The 20,241-nt window shown below is 47.6% G+C and overlaps 1 long non-coding RNA gene and 1 other non-coding gene across 2 annotated transcripts; one reads left to right on the top strand and one right to left on the bottom strand.

Moving 5' to 3' along the window:
• Positions 1–719: 719 nt before the first annotated feature.
• Positions 720–11,603, bottom strand: LOC131421106 (uncharacterized). The gene is made up of 3 exons (XR_009223766.1): positions 11,492–11,603; positions 1,388–1,551; positions 720–1,013 (listed from the first exon to the last, which is right to left on the bottom strand). It is a non-coding gene; the product is annotated as an uncharacterized LOC131421106 (long non-coding RNA).
• On the top strand, positions 6,642–6,745 carry LOC131421388 (U6 spliceosomal RNA). Its single transcript, XR_009223858.1, has one exon. It is a non-coding gene; the product is annotated as a U6 spliceosomal RNA (small nuclear RNA).
• Positions 11,604–20,241: the final 8,638 nt, after the last annotated feature.

The raw sequence follows: 20,241 nt of genomic DNA, 5'->3' as shown, positions 1-20,241 counted from the left end.
GCATGAACTTAACCACTACGCCACCAGCCAGCCCCATGGCTCTTACTTTTTAAAACTCCCATCTGACAATCTCTGCCTTTCCTTTGGGGGATTATTGGTCTGGCTGGGCTAAGTCACCATCCGGCTACTTGTTTTCTATTCGTCCCACCTGTTCTTTGTCCAGAACTGAACTCTTGATTCCTCTCAAGCCCCTTCCTCCCCCGAGCTCCCATTTCAGTAAACACACCACCACTCACCTGGTGCTCAGGGTGTCCCTTGCTGCCTCTCCTCCCCTCACATCTCGATCTGGCCCAACAGCAAACCCTGCCACCCTCCCCAGATATCTCCAAGCTCCGACCTCTTCTCTCCAGCTGCACTGCAGCCCTGCCAAACCCCTCTGGCCCTCACCTGGGCTGCTGTGAGAGCTGCCTGCAGGCTGTCCTCCAGGCACAAGGGCACAGTCTTTATCAACAGAGTGGTCAGTTCTCTGCCAAATGCTCCTGTGGCTTCTCACCCACTTAGAGGGAAAACGTCCTTGGCTTGCCCATGTAGGCCCTGAATGATCTGGCCCTGGGCTCTCCCTGCAAACTCATCTCCTCTGTCTGTCCTCCTTGGCCTGCTGACCTCCTGTTGTCCCCGATGACACCAGGCACAGCCTAGCCTGAGGGTCTTTTTCTTTTTCTAGAATGCTCTTTCCCCAGGGGCTCTTCATCAGACCTCTGCTTAAGTGTGACCCTTTAGGGGGGACATCTTTGACTACATTCTCCACAATAACACCCCCATCACTCGCCCCTTTATTTATTGCTTTATTTTTCTTCGGAGCATGTTTCTCTGCATGACACATATTTGGGCTTCTTGTTTATGGTCTGTGCCCCCAACAAGACTGTGATTCCAAGGACTTTCTCTGGTGAACACCAAATCTTAGTGTGCCAGTGGCTAGAACTGCATCTTGCTCGCTGTGGGTGTGGAATAAATCTTTGGGGCATGGGTGAATAAACAGAGAACTTCTGTTCTGGGTGAATTACAGGGTGATTCTAAAAGAAGAAAAGTTTAAAAAAAATGTATTACTCAGGAGCTAAGTTACGTACAAATGTACCAAACCTGATTTGTAAAGAAACCGCCACAGCTTATTTCTATTGTAGATGCAAATAATGAATAACCAACCTATAGATAAGAAAGATAGAGTGATATGTATAGATATTTGATGGGCCAATGCTGAGGACTAGCCCAGAAGTGTTATCTCCACCAGGGAAGAAAGCACTCTGGAGGAGCGTGGTTTACAGCATAGTTATATACCGTTTCAGAACAAAGAACATACAGCAAACATAACAGGAATACAATTTTTTCCTCAAAGTCACAAGGAGATGTTTTGCTACAGTTTAGCACATACACAGCAGGTCAACTTCACCTTGGTTCTCAGGGAAGAAAAGCTCATCTTCAAAGAAGTATTGGTATTGGCATCAGAGAAAGGAGGACATTCAACCCTGTCTTTAAATTGTGTATTCTTTGCTTCGGGAGAATGTTTGAAGCAGATGTACAATGCATATTCAGCAGGCCGTAAGTCAGGCTGTTCTGGGAAAAACAAGTTTTAGGCCAAATCAGATTTAAACCAGAATGGCTTCCCCATATACCTCAATATGTCAAAATTTCTCATTATTCTCGTTATTTTCATCACTATGATATTACAAACTTGCACCAAGCACTGCTCATGTCACAGGCACATATCAATCCCAGTCTATCTCCTCCCAGGCCTTTGTCGTTTATGTCCGTCCCTGATAGAAACGGCAGCCACAACGCATCCCTTCATTTTCTCAAGACTTCGAGAATAGGCAACACAAATGCAAAGTTACTGATGCATCCTCACCAAGAGTCACTTGACAGAAAATCTGGGGATTTGGGACACCATTTGTTGTGGGTTGAATTATGTCCCCCCAAAGACATGTTTAAGTCCTAACCTCTGGTACCTGTGACTGTGACCTTATTTGGAAATAGGGTCTTTGCAGATGTAATCAAGTTAAGATGAGGTCATTCTGGATTAGGGTGGGCCCTAAATTCAATGACTGATGTCCTTATAAGAAGAGGGAAATTTGGACACAGACACATACACCCACACAGGAAGAACACCGTGTGCCAACAAAGGCAGAGACTGGAGTGATGCATCTATAAGCCAAGAACGTTAAGGGCTGCCAACAACCAGGGGCTGGGAGAGAAGCACAGAACATTCTCCCTCAGAGTCTCCAGAAGGAACCAATCCTACCGACACCTGGGTTTCAGATGTCTAGGCTTCAGAACTGTGAGAGAATAAATTTCTATTCTTTTGGCCACCCAGTTTGTGGTACTTTGCTACAGCAGCCCTAGGAAATTAATGAGCCCTAGTTCCAGAGACAGGTTAATTATTTGACCAGAACACCAAATCCTGCATCATGGAAGCTTCAAGACTATGGGATGGAAGGGAGATAAGACTCCATCTGCCACAAAATGAAGTTGTCTGAGACTTCCTATGGCTGTGGGATAAGTCACTCCATTGGCAAGTCCAACTGTCACTGGGTCCCCACAAAATAGAATGGGCCAAAGACCTGTGTGTCTGATGTGGCACAAAGATATGAACTTTTGGCAAATCCCTCATGTGTGCAATTGCAGCATGCTGGTTTCAGTGCCGTAATGCAGACATTATGTGATTCACGTTTATACTGAAATGGAATACAGTCTTGTCATTAAATGTGAGGGACCTGCAAAGTTAACTTCATCTTCCAGGTGCCTCTGATGACTGCAGCAGAAGTTGCAGGCACAGATGGTAAAATTTCATCTTCTGTCCCTCACGAAGAATTCACCAGACCACGAGCTGAGGGATGCCTGGCACAAGGCTAGCTCTCTTGTCAATTTCCTGGGACCTTCTGAATGGTGATTCATGGCTTCCTTGGACACAAGTTTCTGCTCTGTACCCTCTCTTTCTGTTCCATCTCTTTGTACCAGCAATAAATATTATGACTAAGTAGAGGTTTTTGATGTGATCTTTGCAATGTAGTCACAGAATCAGATAGAGCAAATCCAGCACGCACCACCACGGAATGTAAGGATAAGTGTACCAATCCTAAGAGGCCAGGTTATGCTGCAGTAACAGAGGACACGCAAATCTCAGTGGCTAGAATAACAAAGGTTCATTTCTTGCTCCAGCGACATGTCCATCAAAGGTTGGCTGTAACTTTTCTCTGTGTCATCTTATTCTGAGACCCAGGCTGACGGAACAGCTTTTATCAGGAGAATTGTCTGTTGTTCTAGCCAGTTCTGGCTGCTATAACAGCATACCATAGGCTGGGCAGTTTCAACAACAAACATTGATTTCTCACAGTTCTGGAGGCTGGAAGCCCAAGATCAGGGTGCCAGCATGGTTGGGTTCTGATGAGGGCTCTCTTTCTTGTTTACAGATGGCTGCTTTCTTGCTGTGTCCTCACATGGCAGACAGAGAAATAATTTCTCTCGTGTCTCTTTTTATAAGGGCACTAACCCCATTCGTGAGGACTCCACCCTTACCTCCTAAGCACCTCCCAAAGGCCCCACCTCCAAATACCATCACATTAGGGGTTAGGGCTTCAGCATAGGGATTTTGGGGGATGCAAACATCCAGTCCACAGCACCTATTTTAAGGCATAAAAAAATGAGCCATGTGGAGAACCACATGGTTTCTGCTCAGAAGTGACACATGACACTTTTACTCGTATTTAATTGGTTGAAGCAAGTCACATGGCCAAGTGTGATGTCAATGGACAAGGCTGCATAAATCCACAGGGAGGGGAAATAAGAACACTGCAGAGACATACAGTTTGGGGCAAACCACCAGTTAATATATAACCTTGTTAGAATCTACGTGGTGATGGTACCTGAGTGTTCACTGTAGAATTTTCCAACTTTGCTGTATGTTTGAAAATTTCTATAAAACAATGTCAGAAATATATATATTCTAACTACTGAATGATAACTTTTTGTTAAAAATATTTATTAAAAAACACAATTGTTGTCCATATTTAGTTGCACATATGGATAACTTTTTGCAAGTGTTCAATTCCTTTTGAATCACTTTATATAATTACCCTATTACATGCTTATTAAGAATCAATTGTTTATTCCTAGTTTATGCTAGTTGTACTTATTACTGTAATTATCTAATTTAATTCAATTTCCTATAAATCAATGAAACATGAATGCAAAAAGTTGTTGTTCCTATGAAAACTAAATCGAGTGCTCTGGAAAGACTGGATAAAGGCGAGTCACTTAAAAATGATGTTGAATGACATTTGAGTAGACAACTAAAGACACCGGGGGATCATAAATGTCTAGAAGGATCCTTTACGCAGGTTGCTTCCACAGCATCCTTCAGGTCTCACTCCACTTTAAAGAAACCAAGACTTAAAACTGTACATGACATATTGTGGGGGTACGGGTTGTGCATGAAAGATGATGTGGCATTTGAATCAGTGGACTCGTCTCAGTGGCTTTGGCCCTCCATCAAAAAGGTTGTTAGGTCATCAGCATTCAGGCCAGGAAACGAACCACTCTAGGTATTTCAAGTAGAAAGGGACTTCATACAGGGATTCAGGTGCATACCAAACTGCTGGAAGGGCGAGGGGTGCAGACGTCAGGGGCTGCCCCAGGCCTGTGCTTCATGGCCCCACCGCTGCAGCTGTTGTCCAGAAGTCAGGGGATTGCTCCTGTCCAGTCACCTGCACCATGAAGTCCGTGCCCAGGCAGTGGGACGTGGGTTCAGCTCCTGCCAACGCACACACCTCCAGAGCCTGCTTGTCCGCCCATTCTCCCATTCTCCTTGGAAAGATGACTTTCGGCATGTGTGGGCGCAGTTGAACCGGCAAAACCTAATCTCCAACAGAACTCTAGTGCAAGAATGTCTGGAAATATTTTTTTAGGTTTCCAATTTCTGGACTAGAAAATGGATTAAATGAGTGTTGAAAGAAGCTATGTATCTGGGACAACTGAAAAAAATGAATGAATATTCTTTGGTTTTCTTTTTTTTCAAAGCTGTGATTCTTTTTATTTTATTTATTTATTTATTTAGGTGAGGAAGATTGGCCCTGAGATAACATCTCTTGCCAGTCTTCCTCTTTTTGCTTGAGGAAGAGTGGCCCTGAGCTAACATCCATGCCAATCTTCCTCTATTTTGTATGGGGGATGCCTGCCACAGCATGGCTTGATGAGCAGTGTGTAGGTCCACGCCCAGGATCAAAACCCAGGAGCCCCGGGCCACCAAAGCAGAGCGTGCAAAGTTAACCACTATGCCACCAGGCTGGCCTCTGAATATTCTTTTACATACAAATATTTTTCCTTTTATATATTTTAAGTCAAAATAAATTATTTAAGGGCACAGATGCTCCAATAATATTTTCAGATTCCTGGCTTTAACCAATTTCTTGTTATTAATGATCAATCCCAAATGCAGCAGGTGATAAGGCATTAATATGACTCAAAATGTACAAGAGGCTAGTCCAGTAACGGGGAGAACTGCATGGGGAGGATGCTGCAAGAGGAGAGCTGGCAGGTTGAGGAAAAGGTGGATTTGACTCAGAAACTCAGGTGAAAGTAGGAAATCTTGAACTACTACTTAATGATAATAAAAACACATAGCTATATACTCCTTACCATTTGTAAATGAGCTTTACTGAAAGCAGATGCCTAAAACACCCTTTCTCCAAAGTGTCCCATGGCTGGCTCTTTCTTGTCACTTGGATTTTTTTTTTTTTTTTGGTGAGGAAGATTAGCCCCAAGCTAACATCTGTGCCACTCTATATGTGGATCGCCACCACAGCATGGCTGATGAGTGGTATAGGTCCACGGCCGAGATCTGAACCCACGAACCTGGGCCACAGAAGCTGAGGGCGCTGAACTTAACCACTACACCACAGGACTGGCCCCTAGATTTTTGTTTTGCAAGCACAGAAAGTGCCCACTGTGTGCACCCTGCCCCACCAGGTGCTCTGAGAGCCCAAGCTCTGTGTCTCTAGCATCCAGGATAGGGCTTGGTATGGAACCAGAACTCAATAAATATTTGCCGAATGAACAAACGTATGATCATCCCTCATTTATAGATGAGAAAACCAAGTCTCAGAGAGATGACGTACCTCACTGAAAATGACACAGCTGGGAGGTGGGGTGGCCGGGACTCCCAACCTGGCATCAGAACTCCACACCACTAACTGCTATATGAATGACTTACTGGGCTGATTATTTATGTAACGGGATAATATTTTGAAATACAGGCAGTCGTGGCTTTGCATGGTAGTGTGGGGCTGTAAAAATGATTGTGTAAAGCTGAAACCATGCAAAGCAATCTTAATAATCAATGGGTGGTGATGGCTGCAGAACATTGTGAATATACTAAAACCACCGAATTGTACCCTTTAAAATGGTTAAAGTGGTGAACTTTATATCATGTGAATTTTGTCTCAATAAAAATTTTAGTTTTAAAAAATGAACATATGGGAAGAAAAAATAATCAGTGGGAAAATACAACTGTTCTATAATCTTCAAAACATTAAAAACTTGCTTATTAGTTATAAATATACAGGCAAATAAAAAATAGTAAAACTAATATTTATTTAGTACACACTAAGTTAAAACATTAGAAACATTGAGAATTAAAGTGTCTTACTTCTTTGCTCAAAAGCAGCACAGATACTAAAATTGGAACAATACAGAGAAGGTGAGCATGGCCCTGTGCACGGCTGACACGCAAATTCGTGAAGCGTTCCATATTTTTACAACAGTGTGAATGTCCTTAATGCCACAGAACTGTACATGTGGGAGTGGTTAAGGTGGTGGATTTTATATGTATATTTAACCAAGATTTTAAGAAAAAACTTGTCAGGAGTAGTTTGAGCAGTCCTTGCCTTCTTCTCATTGTATAACTTACGAAACTGAGTGAGCATCTTTTCTCTGCCTTGGTGAATTGTCACAGTCCTTTCTAAATTTGGATCCGTTTGCAACATTTTATATATTTTATATACTTATATAAATATAAATTTTATGTTTCGATGATGTGAAATCGCTCTGAGAGCTCCTTTACCGGGCAGCGTTTGCTGGCATCCCTTCCTTGGGACAGCTTCACCTTCTCATCACAACCACTGTCCTCCTTTGTGTCGACCAGTTGCCCTCGCCAGGGTCCTCTGGCTGCACAGGTCGAGTCTCTGGAGCGGGGCTGGGTGCAGGCTCCCTCCAGCGGCTCTTTCGTCTATGACTCCAGTACTCTTCAATTTGGATTTCACTTCCAGGTTACCGCTTCTTGTTCCTTTGCTGCACTTTCACCTTTATTGGCCAATTCCCTGTTTCAGTGATGCAGTTCTGTAAAATCTTAAGTGGGTTCAGCACGGAAGCAACATGATTACAGACTTAGCTGGCTGTGTGGGAACTGAGCAACAGGCGCAGTGACGGGTGACTGATGGACTTGGAAAGAAGCGCCATATGGCTCAGGTCATGATGCACATTTGTTATTTGTGTAGCAATCTGTGGACTGGAGCGCTCACAGCGGTTTGTACTTGATGCAATTTCTCACAATTAACATACCACGGTAGCTGATACTTTGAACTGCATTGTTCGGGGACTGGTATTATTTCACCAGACCGTGGTAACTAAGATTTGTGCATCAGAACCGTGCACAGCAGCGACTGCCTACATTGACATTTTTTCCCTCCATCTTCCTGTTACTTCCCCCCACTGAAGGAGGAGCCGGCGCAGGCCCGTTGCCCTAGGACTGAAAGCGGAAGGTACCTTCTGTGGGTCTTTCGGACTTTTTTCCCCAAAAGCCCAAGCCCTTAGGAGAACAAGGGTGTATGGTGGAGGGAGGGAGAACTGGAGTCTCCCTTGTAGGCAAAGTGTCCTGGGGAAGAGGGGCCGATGAGGCATCCTGGACCACAGGAAGATTCCCCCAGACTGGGGTGAGGAGAGGCAGGTGACAGGTCTCGGGCCTGCTGCCTGCCAGCTCCCAGAGAGCAATGCGGGAGGAGTGTGGTACCAGCTGACACGACCCCAGGCAGGCTGGCCAAAGGGGCCCTCCTGCCCAGTGAGGCTGGAGGTGGCACTGAAGCATGGGACCAGGGGGTTGCAGGAACCACTGAAGACTGATGACCAGTGGCCAGCACGTTCCCTCACAGGCCTTGAACCTGCAGGAGTCTGACTCAGGAAGCGGCAGAACTCTGAAATGGACTCCTGTGATGTGCCAGTGGGTGGAATCGTGGAATGGGGGCTTGGGTCAGAAATGAGGCTGTTATAGAAAATGGAGACAGCGGAACTGCTGCACACCCAAGTTTGTGGCTGGAGAGTCATGCCTGTGATAACCATGGCTGCACCATCACCATGAGCTGGCCTGTTCTAACGGCTTGTTCTAACGAGCACTACACTAAGGAGATAGGTTATTATCTCGCAGTTTGAAGATGGGGGGTAACAGGTTTGGAGGGAGAAATAACTTGCTTAAGGTCTCAAAGGTAACAAGAGGCAGAGGAGGGGTTCAAACTCAGATCCCGCCTGTGTCTAGAGACTTTTAACCACCAGGATGGCATGGGTTGGGTCTTGTTCTGCCCTTTTTCCAGTCCCCATGCAGCACCAAGCACAGGATCCTCCAGTGCCCCCTCCCTCTCTCCCAAATGTTGACCAGCGCCTGCTCTAAGCTTCAGCATTCCATCCATAAAACAGTGATTCTGGTGCAAACCGTGGCCTCAGAGGCGCTCAGGGATCTCTGAGCATCCACCCAGGAACAGGTGTCGCTGTCACTCACCTGCTGGCACCAAGCGCCTGGGAATGGGCGTCCTGACACCTAGTGGCTGCTCATGTGGCTGCTCATGTGGCTGCAGGCCCCGCCAGCTGATGCTCCCAGGGCTCCGGAGCTCTCCCGGTCTGTATTCTCCACCCCGGGGGTGCTGCAGCTGCCTGCTGCCCTGGCTGACTTTCCCTCTTTCCCACGCAGGGAAAGGCTGTGCCAGGCGCTATCACTCGCCAGGCAGAACACCAAAATGCAGCCACAAGCAGAAGCCCCCATCCCCAACATTACTCAGACTTAAAGCCAAAGAAAAGTTAAGCAATTATGTGCTTCTTTAGCCTCCTCCCTCAATCCTGCACCTTCAGAATTAAAAAGGTGAGGCGGACAACTAAATGTGATGTGGTATCCTTGATGGGATCCTGGCACAGAAAAAGGACATTAGGGAAAAACTAAGAAAATCTGAACAAACTATGGACTCTAGTTAATAATAATGTATCAATATCGTTTCATCAATTGTAGCAAATGTATCACACTAACATAAGATGTTAATAACAGGGGAAACTGTGTGTGTGTGGAAAGGGGCATATGGGAACTCTCTGTATTCTCAACTTTTCTGTAAATCTAAAACTGTTCCAGAAAACAAAAAAAAGTCTATTAAAAAAGAGAAAGTGAAACAGGGAATGTTGCTATGACCACATCTGTCAGTGAGCCTCTCCTCTTGAGGACCAGACATCCTGATGGGGCGGGTGGGCAGCTTTGGGACTCAGGGAAAGGGGTTCTGAAGTGGCCATTCCCAGTCTGCACAGCTGCAGGCCCTCCCTGTGCTGTGAAAATCGCATCTCTGGCTCTGTGGTTCCAGCATCCTATTATGCTCCCAGAAGACCACATGCCTGCTGAGACCTGGGAGCACCAGGTTTTCCACACACTGGGGCTGATCATGGCAACAGAGTCCCATTTCAGGACTGGGGACACAAGCGATGGGTTGAGTTCCACAGATGAGGGTTGAGTCCCTTCTGGAGGTGGCTGCACAGGCCCCTGCAACCTCCTGCCCGAACTGTCACTGGTGAGCCTCTGACGGTGCAGGTCATGGTGCTGTTAGCACACAGCATTCCTTCTCTTTCCAGGGATTTCTCAAGAATCAGATAAATCACGTTTCCCCCTATACCCCCACTCATTCAGGCAGCTAGAAGGGAGCCTGTTGTTGCCTTTAGGAAGGATCATCACAACAGACCATGGGAGAACAAGAGTCAAATCCTTTTTGACCTTCCAGCAGTGATTCTGAGCTACAAGAACTTGTAGCCTGTGAACACATAAGGCCCAGGGTGGCTCAGGAGGTGCCATTATGGAAATTAGGAAAAGGCACCTCTCTTTGCATGTAGCCCCAAGCCAGGACACAGAGCATGCTGATTTCAGCCCCACTGGCCATCTAAGCACATGCACACCCTGTGCAGTAGCCTCGGAGCTCAGAGATCTGGGCCATGAACCATGCAGAGGAAGATGGGACGAGTTAGAGCCAGGTTTCCCATGTGAAGATTCCACAGCCTGGGCTGGGCATCAGGGATGGGAGAACCGAGGTAGAAGGAAGAGGGCAGGTGCTGGGAGCCTGAGCAGATGACAGAGATGCCAGTGTGGTCTGGGGTTTTGGGAGTAGAGGGCATACTGCCTTCCTGCCTCTGGGAGTTGTCCAGCTCCGCAAGAACAGCAAAGAGGCTGCCAGGGAGAAGGGGTTGTCTTAGAACCCTGCAATGGCCTTATCTCACTCAGAGTTAAATCCCACCTCCTTTCTGTGGCCACCTGTTACCTCTCTGACCATCGTCTACTACTCAAACCCACACTCACTCCACTGCAGGCTCCCTCCCACCCCAGGGCCCTTGCACAAGCTGGACCCTCTGTCTGTGATGCTCTTCCCTCACTTCCTTCAAAGCTGCCTTCTCAGTAAGGCCTTCCCTGCCCCTTATGTCAACTTCTCCCCACCTCCTAGGCCCCTCCTCTCTCTCTCCCCAGTTTTAGTTTTTCCCAGCAGCACTCATCACTTCTAGTACAGTACCAATTTTATCTTGTTTATTGTCTTTTCCCTGCACTAGAAGGTAAGTTCCATGAGGGCAGGGATTTCCACTTCTCTTGTTTGATGCCAGATCCCTAGTGCTTAGAGAAGTGCCTGGTAGCCACTAGGTGTTCAACAGATACTTGTTGAATGAACTAAGCTGTGGCAGGTTGCTTGTCTTCCAGCCTTCGCCCATTTCTCATCCTCCTCCGTCCAGTTCTGGCTTCCAGGCTCCTCACTCCCTCTGCTTCTCCTCTTTCCCTGGCCCTGCCTGACACCCTTCCTGCCCCTGGTGTAATGGGCTCAAGACACCAGACAGCTCTGCCCCGATGAGGAGGGGAGACTGGGAAGCAGCTGGCTCCATCCTCCAGGGTCACCAATATCTTGAGCAGAAGCAGTGGGGAAAGGGAGTGTCATCAGGGCTGGGGTGACTCTGCTCGGCACTGGCGGGGGTGTGTGTCTGCTCCCGGTTGGCTCGCCCACCCTCGCTTCTCAGGGTGCGCGAACCATCCGGCGGAGGGTCTGCGGGTGGAGCAGGCTGACGCCTGGGTCCAACCCTGGCTCCTCCACTTCCAGGCTGTGCGGCCTCAGCCAAGTCCTCCCGTCTATGGGCCTCGCAGACGTTACCGACCCCTCGCTGCTGTCGGCAAGATTCAGTAATACAACTACCGCCAAGACGGCCGCGCCTCGTGGTGCAGGACGCCACATACCCACTATCGACGACTGGCCGCTGAAGTCAGCCAAGGACAGGGGCTCTGCTCTGCTCGACGACATGAAGCACGGTCAGCCTTCCGGGCAGCTGGAGCGGGGGCCCGCTTCCCGGGCCGCTCCGTGCCGCCGGGCCATCGCCCCGCTTCAGACTCGGCGGTGCACGTCCACGCACCGCGCCTCACGCAGGCCTCGGGCAACAGGCGCCCCTTTCACAGGCGACGGACTGACGGCCACATCACTCTGACAGTAAGACCCGTGACCTAAAAGGCGGCACCTTACTTAGCAAGTGACCGAACGCGCCCCGCCGACGGCCGCGTGCGGAGGGCGGGGCCCGGCGGGCGGTCGGCGAGCTCCGCCGCCCCGGCCCCCGCGTCTGGCTCTCTCCGGCCCTTTCCCGCCGCGCTCCAGGACACGGCAGCTTCGCTCACGTGCCGCGGAGTCCGCTCAGTCACGTGCCCCGCGGCCCGCTTGTCGATCTTGAGCCCTCGGACCAATCCCCGCGGCCAGGACGGGAGGCCTTGGGATTGGTCCGTCCCGGACAGGGGGCGGGACTTTGCTCCGAGGAGGGGCAGCATTGTCAGCCCCTCCCCGCCCAATTCTGTTATCTGCGTGAATCTCGTTCGTTCGCGAGACCCGCGTTCGGCGGGTGCCTCTAAGCCCCACAATGCACCGGGCGGGGGCGAGGCAGTCGCCTATTGGCGCGACGTGGCGCCCCGTCTGCGTCATCTTTCTGGGCTGTTGTTTACATTAGGGCTTTACTCAGCCCAAAACCTTTGCTTAGTTTCCTGTTGCCGGGAGAATAGGGCAGATTTCTTAACGTGGACCCAAGGGCCTCCCTCCGCCGTCCCTTCCGTGGCTCCCAAGCCTCTGTTCCCGCGACCTCCTCTGAAGCCCTCAATTCCTGCCTCATTTCCATTATGGCTCGTGCTCCAAGCTCTCATTGGGTTTTTCTCGTTCCAGCTGAACTTGGGATATTTAAGTCGTGGTCCTTGGCTGGGCTTCTGGGTGCTGTGAGCCCCTTCAGATTATATGCAGAATAGGCCGTGTAGGTGCTTCTGTGGATTTGCGGGGGAGAGTGGCTTTCATCACTCAAATGCTGAGAAACTTCACAGGACTGGCTCCGCAGAGGACTAAGAGGGCCCTACTTTGTCAGTCTGGGTGCTCTTTGTCAGTACAGGTCCTGGCACAGATGTTCAAGATGCTTATTAGAAGGGAATATCCTAACTTTATTTCTCCCAATTACCCTCTGCACACACCTCAGTCTCCTCCCATAGGAATACTTGGTATTACCTGCGCACAACTTTGGATTGCACGCCTCCCTACCGGGATCATGCTCTTCCCTCTGCCGGAACGTTCATTCATTCATCCTTCATCAACCATTGATTGAGCCTATGTGGTGGCCGGTGGAGGGACAGAGCACAGTGCCAGACACTGGAGACACCATGGTGAAAAGACAGGCCCAGGCACTGTCTGTGGAGCTCACTGCCTAGCAGGGGAGGCTGAAGTTGGAGACGAGGGAGAAGCTGTGAGTGCCTCTGGATCAGGCACCAGGGAGATCCAAGACTGAGGGGTAAACAGCTAATAACCAAGTCAGGGTGAGAAGGGGAACAGCAGGTTGGAAGACTCATGGGTAAGATTCTGCCTGTCACAGGAAGAAAGTAGAGAAGGTAGCAGGGCCAGCGTTTTGACCCTTGGAGGGTTGCTAGGCAAAGTGCAGACAGATTAGGTGAGTGGTTTTGGAAGATCCCTCTGGCTGCAGCCAGAGCCAGCTAGCTGTTCATGTGAGGGATGCGAGGGCAGGAGGGAGTTGGGCAGGCAGAGGCGGGAAAGGCAACGGCTGAGCACAGGCTGGACTTAGAAATCTGAACATGTGAGGGAGACTCTGGGCCTCAGTTTGCCCATCTGTAAAGTGTGGGAGTTGAACTTCATCTTTAAGGTCTGGCCACCTCTGATGCGAATTTAGCAACACTTCAGGTAGGTGAAAATACATAAGTGATTAAAATGGGGGCAGAGAGAGATAACAGGAGGGAATGGAGGCCGGAGAGAGCAAGGGAGAGAGGGACACAGACACAAAGGGGACACTTTGAAGAGCAAAGTTTTGAGGGGAGAGCAGGACCAGGGTCCTGCCCAAGTCAGAGAGCCCTCCTTAGACCGTCGATTGTCCTCCTGGGTGACCTTGGGCCATTCCCCCCAGCTCCTTAGGTCTCAGGTTCTGCCTCTGTAATATGGGGATATAATGCTAGTGTAATAATAATAATGCTAGGTGACGTTTAGGGGACACCATAGGGAATTGCAACTCTGAAAAAAAATACACATTGACTTATATACAGATAAAATAATCTCCGAAAAAATATGCAAGCTAGTAACACGGTTTGCCTCAGGAGTGGAACTGGGTGGCTGACTGGTGTTGGGGTTGGGGTAGGGCACAGAAAATTGGAAAGAAAGTTTTTTACTCTTTGCTCTTTTTGAATTTTGAACAACATAGCAAGTCAGAGAGAGATATCAGGCCTTCCTGTTTCTGTACTGGTCACAGCTGGGCACATACTGGGTACTCGATAAAGACTTGAAGGCAGAGGAAGCGTTAGCAAAGGCACGTTCTGGGTATCTGGACACCTGAGTTCCGATTGAGGGTCTGCCACCAATACACACTGGGTTTTAGTTTCTTCATCCATAAGTTTGGGGACAAGTGAGGGCTTTATAGAGTGTAAAGCAAGATCTTAGGACCCTGCTGGCCTGCGTTTGGATTCTGACTTTACCATTGACTAGTTAGTGAGCTTGGGTAAATCACTTAATCCCTCAGAACCTCAGTGTTCTCATCTGAGAAATGGGAATTAACAACACCAACCTAATCCTTGTGAGAATTCAATGGGATAGGATGCTGTGTGCAGAGGGCCAGTCCAGCATGTTGTAGGCGCTCAGTAAAGGTTACTTCCATTACTTCTCTTCCAGCTCTGAAGAGCCCATGACTGTTAGGCTGGAGAAATGTAAACAACTAGTTAATGTTTGTTTGTTTGTTTCATCCCAGAATTTAATTTCACTTAAAGGCTTCTAGAGGGCCGGCCCCGTGGCTTAGTGGTTAAGTGTGTGCACTCCACTACTGGCGACCCGGGTTCGGATCCCGGGTGTGCACTGACACACCGCTTCTCCAGCCATGCTGAGGCCGCATCCCACATACAGCAACTAGAAGGATGTGCAGCTATGACATACAACTATCTACTGGGGCTTTGGGGAAAAGAAGAGGAGGATTGGATAGATGTTAGTGCAGAGCTGGTCTTCCTCAGCAAAAAGAGGAGGATTAGCATGGATGTTAGCTCAGGGCTGATCTTCCTCACAGAAAAAAAAAAGGCTTCTAGAATTTGTGAGGATGGGAGAACATGTCAAGAAGCACAGAGTGCTCAGTTTACAGTACAATCCAACAAAGGATTATATACAAATAGCAGAGCACGAGGAGGCTCAAGGCAGGCATTCCATGTGCTGGGAGACCGCAGGTGCCGCCACCCCTGCCCTCTGCAGGTGGGTGAGACTGTGGGTGAGCCTGCAGGTGAGACCTCTGCAGGTAGGTGAGACTGTGGGTGAGCCTGCAGGTGAGACCTCTGCAGGTGGGTGAGACTATGGGTGAGCCTGCAGGTGAGACCTCTGCAGGTGAGAACCGAGACTGTGGGTTAGCCTGATAGCCTGAGAGGCGAGCAGGACCTGGCGGATTCCAAATGTTGCACTGAGGCTTTATACACGATTTAAAAAAAAGGTAATGTACACTTGCAAAATCAATGCAAATATTCCAGAAATATATAAGCCCTTGGAATATTTATCTAATTTTTTTGCACATGCTAACATTATATATAGTATATGGTATGTAATATATATTACGTTTTAAGATACTAGATAGATGTGTATGCATATGATTCTATGATGCATACTGTCTTGGAACTTGCTTGTTTCATCTAAACACATCTCTCGGGTAACTTTCCATGTGAGAGCGTATAGTTTTAACACAGTCTCCATTAAAAATTTTTTTTTATTGAACAGTTAAAACCATAAAATACACTAATCTTAAGTCTACGGCTCAATGAATTTTGATATTATATACACCCATAATGGATTCTTTTTTTCAACAGATGAAAAATGTTAATAATAGTAGTAAATACACTTACTATGTTCTAGGCACTACTCTAAGTGCTTTCCACATAGCACCTTCTTTTATTTATTTATTTTTATTATTGTATTTTTTTAATTATGAAATTTTTGTTGTACATTATTGTCAGTCACCATATAAATGCATCCCTCCACCCCTTGTACCCACCCCCACCCCCTTGCCCCTGGTAACCACCAAACTGGTCTATCTGTCCATGTGTTCGTTTATCTTCCACATATGAGTGAAATCATGCAGTGTTTGTCTTTCTCTTTCTGGCTTATTTTGCTTAACATAATACCCTCCAGGTCCATCCATGTTGTTGCAAGTGGGACGATTTTGTCTTTTTTATGGCTGAGTAGTATTCCATGGTGTGTATATATATATATACCACATCTTCTCTATCCACTTGTCAGTCGTGGGACTCTTGGGTTGCTTCCATGTCTTGGCTATAGTGAATAATGCTGCAATGAACATAGGGGTGCATAAGCCTCTTTGGATTGTTGATTTCAGGTTCATTGGGTAGATAGTAGTGGGACAGCTGGATCATAAGGTATTTCTATTCTTAATTTTTTGAGGAATCTCCATACTGTTTTCCATAGAGGCTGCACCAGTTTGCACTCCCACCATCAGTGAATTAGGGTTCCTTTTTCTCCACAGCCTCTCCAGCATTTGTTGCTTTTTGTCTTGGTGATTATAGCCATTCTACGAGTGTAAGGTGATATCTTAGTGTTGTTTTGATTTGCATTTCCCTGATGATTAGTGATGTTGAGCATCTTTTCATGTGCCTATTGGCCATCTGTATATCTTCTTTGGAGAAGTGTCTGTTCATTTCCTCTGCCCATTTTTTGATCGAGGTGTTTGTTTTTTTGTTGTTCAGTTGCATGAGTTCTTTATATTTTATGGAGATTAATCCCTTGTCGGATATATGGTTTTCAAATATTTTTTCCCAGCTGGTGGGTTCCCTATTCATTTTGATCCTGGTTTCATTTGCGTTGTAGAAGCTCTTTAATCTGATGAAGTCCCACTTGTTTATTTTTTCTTTTGTTTTCCTTGTCTGAGTAGACATGGAATTCAAGAAGATCCCTTTATGGCTGATGATGAGTAGTGTACTGCCTATATTTTCCTCCAGGAGTTTTATAGTTTCAGGTCTCACCTTCAGGTCGTTGATCCATTTTGAGTTAATTTTTGTGTATGGCGAAAGAAGATGGTCTACTTTCATTCTTTTGTATGTGGCTGTCCAGTTTTCCCAGCACCGTTTATTGAAGAGACTTTCCTTTCTCCACTGTATGTCCTTAGCTCCTTTGTCAAAGATTAGCTGCCTGTAGATGTGAGGTTTTATTTCTGGGCTTTCAATTCTGTTCCACTGATCTGCACGTCTGTTTTTGTACCAGTACCATGCTGTTTTAATTAGTATAGCTTTGTAGTATGTTTTGAAGTCAGGGGTTGTGATGCCTCCAGCTTTGTTCTTTTTTCTCAGGATTGCTTTAGCTGTTCGGGGTTTTTTGTTGCCCCATATGAATTTTAGTATTCTTTGTTCTATTTTTGCACATAGCACCTTCTATTTTAAAGTTTACATACTAGGTCATTCTATGGATTGTCAAAGATAAAGCCAGACATTAGTTAAAGCAGTGAGAGCAGGTTTTATTCTGTCACTCCTGACAGTAGGGGAAGAGCTGAGTTCCATTCCGATTTGTGCAGAGGGGACGGGCATTTTAACGGGAGAATGAGGGGGAAGGGAGGGGCAGGGGGGATCCCTTGAAGAATCATGAAGTTTGGTCATTGTGGAGGGGATTAAGCCAGCTCTGTCTGCTAGCTGGCGATGATCGAAGTCAGGATTCTATCCTCCACAGACTGGGAGACAGAGGCCCCGTCCTTCCTGATGATTCCATTTCAAAGGAATGGCTTTCAAGTCCTTGTCAAAGACACTCCTGGGTTGTAGGAGATACACACACGTCTCAAACGGACAGAAGAAGGATTCGCAATGATAAGCTTTTCTCAGTAAATGCTCTAAGAAAGGGAAGTCAGGGGGCCTGTCATCAGGTGTTTGCTAGAACAAATGGTAAATTCTCTGGACAGCATTGAGCTTTCTCAGGCAGGCATTTTAATGGGAGGCTGGGGTCATCCTAGGATCACAGCCTTATGCTGCCAGAGGCTGTGCTCGGGTTTCATTGTCTCTTAGTGCAGGGGTTTGGATGGAGTCGTTGTGTGCCGAGGGTTCTGCGGTTCTCAGGATGCGCCCTTATTTATTTAATAATTTCTCTATGGTTTCTGTCACTTCTTCAGTATGGAGAAAAAGCTATAGTGAGCTGTCTGGGGCTTACAGCCATCATTCTCTTGTGTAAGTGTTACTAGTGGCTAAATTTCTAGAGTCAGATTTGCAGTGTCAAAGGTATGACAATTTAAATATTTTTAACATTTACTATTTTAAACATTACCCAATTGCCCTTCCAAAGAGTCGTGAAAATTTGCATGTCCATCAACAATAAACGAAAATGCTGTTTCCTCCCACCCTTCCTGCTGCGATTTGAATTTCTTTCTTGGGTCTGTGATGACCAGCTCATCCCAGCAGGGCTGCTAACTTGCATCGGACCAGCCCCTCTCCCTCACAGAGCCTCTGTTTCCTCGAGGTGAGATGGGATTGGACGATTATAATGATTACAGCAGGCACCATCTGCTGAGCTTCCTCTGCCTGCTTTAAATGATCACTTCTTTAATCCTCCCAAACACCTACAAGGGAGGACTCATTCTGTCCGTCTCACAGATGGGAGCATGGCAAGGGGATGGAGCTGGATTGCAGCTCCAGTCTGTGTGGCTTCAAGAAGCCTTTCTCCCTAGAACCCGCCTTCCCAAAGCTGCTACTGATGCCGTCCTCGCCGCATTGGGGGCCTGCACTATGATGGCTCCATTGAGCATTATGGTTATTACCTATTTTATGTCTCTTCACAGCTTAGAGGGATGCAATCCTGGGGAGGCCCTGTCAGAGGAAACAGGATTTTTTCCTCCTTTATAGTAAGAGAAATGCCAGCTCCTCTTGTGAATCCTGGGTTGTCACCTGTAGTGTCCCTCGATAGAGCAGGTGTGGGAAGAATGGTCCAGTCACTGAGGTTTAGAGAAAACCTCATTCCTGGAGGAAGGAGGCCAGCAGGTGGTGGGAGGCTCTGAGTCCTCGGCATCCTGCGCGTGGCCAGAGAGAATCACACCATTGGTTTCACTTTAAGTTCACGACCACAGCCTCATTTGGACATTCACAGTTCACTGAGAAAATCGCGGGCATCAGAGGGCACCTACCCACCCCAAATCTATGAATTTACATTTAATTCATATCTCCCTCATCCCTCCCTCCCTTCCATTACCATGGATAACCTGTCCTTGTTCCCTCTGCTTGTGGTCTGGACAAGCAGTCCAGTCCCCTCTCCTCTTCACAAACACCGTGATGGGCTTATTATTCCCGTCGGTACACAAACATGCTCCAGTATTTCCCTTCTTGTAAAAACTCCGATGACCAGTCCCCCTGCAGCGGGTCCTGTTTCCTGGTTTTCTAAACACCAGAATGTCTCTAATAAGATGCCTAGATGTTCCCTCTCCACCTCCTCACCTTGCATTCTGCTCCCCACTGCACCCCTGAGATTCCTCTCTCCAAGGTCAACAGCAACCTCGAGTTCCTCAACCCAGCGGCCATGTGCTCATTCTGCTGGCTGCTCACCTACTCCCTCTCGGTTTTGAAACACTTGCTTCCTGTGGCTTCTGTGATGCCACAGTCCTCTGGTTTCCCTCCTCCCTCATGGGCCACATACCTCCTTCACCCAGATTCCCCAGATGTTGACGTTGTATCACGGTTGCTCCCTCATCCTCTTCTAGATGTAGGTCTATATCGTCTTGTTCTGATCTGAGGCCCCAGTCCCTCTAAATTCACTGAGTATGCCTCCACAAAACTGGGACCCTCTCCCACGCCACCTTCACAGGAGCTTCCCATCAGGAAATCAAAACTTGATAACAAGTGAGCCAAACTCAGACCCCATTCACATTTCACCAGCCAGCTCTCAAGTCTCTTCCTTGGTGGTCTAGGCTCTCTCCAGGAACACGCGTAGCAGTTAGTTGTCTGTCCCACCAGTCTCCTCTGGTCTGGAACAGTTCCCCAGCTTCTCCCTGCCTCTGGTGTCCCCTCCAGTCTTGCAGAATTCGAGCCTTTGTTCTGTAGGACGACCCTCAACCTAGGTCTAGTCGAGGGTTCCTCATGACCAGATCTAGCTCCCTATTCTTGGTAAGACCACGGAACTGATGTGTGTTCCTCTCCGTGTGTCACACCAGGAGATGCGTGATGTCCTCCTGGCCCTCTGCTGGTCATGAAGTCTCCATCACCTGGTCAAGGTGGTGTCTGCTAAGTCACCGTCTCCCACTTCATATTCGATTAGCATCTTGTGGAGCGATATTCCACTATTACACCAATATCCTGTTCCTCATCAAACATCCACCCGCCAGCCTTAGCATCCACTGATGATTCCCGCCTTTATCAATGACCTCTGTAATGGTTGCCATACTATAATTATCTATTTCCACCATTCCTTCTACATTTATTAATTGGCATTCTACCATAAGGAAGAGCTTTCCTTTCTCCCC

Source organism: Diceros bicornis, chromosome 24, assembly GCF_020826845.1.
Source record: "Diceros bicornis minor isolate mBicDic1 chromosome 24, mDicBic1.mat.cur, whole genome shotgun sequence".
NCBI classification, from domain to species: domain Eukaryota; kingdom Metazoa; phylum Chordata; class Mammalia; order Perissodactyla; family Rhinocerotidae; genus Diceros; species Diceros bicornis.
Note: the sequence above shows the minus strand (reverse complement) of the source record. Positions and strands in the feature narration are given on the sequence as shown.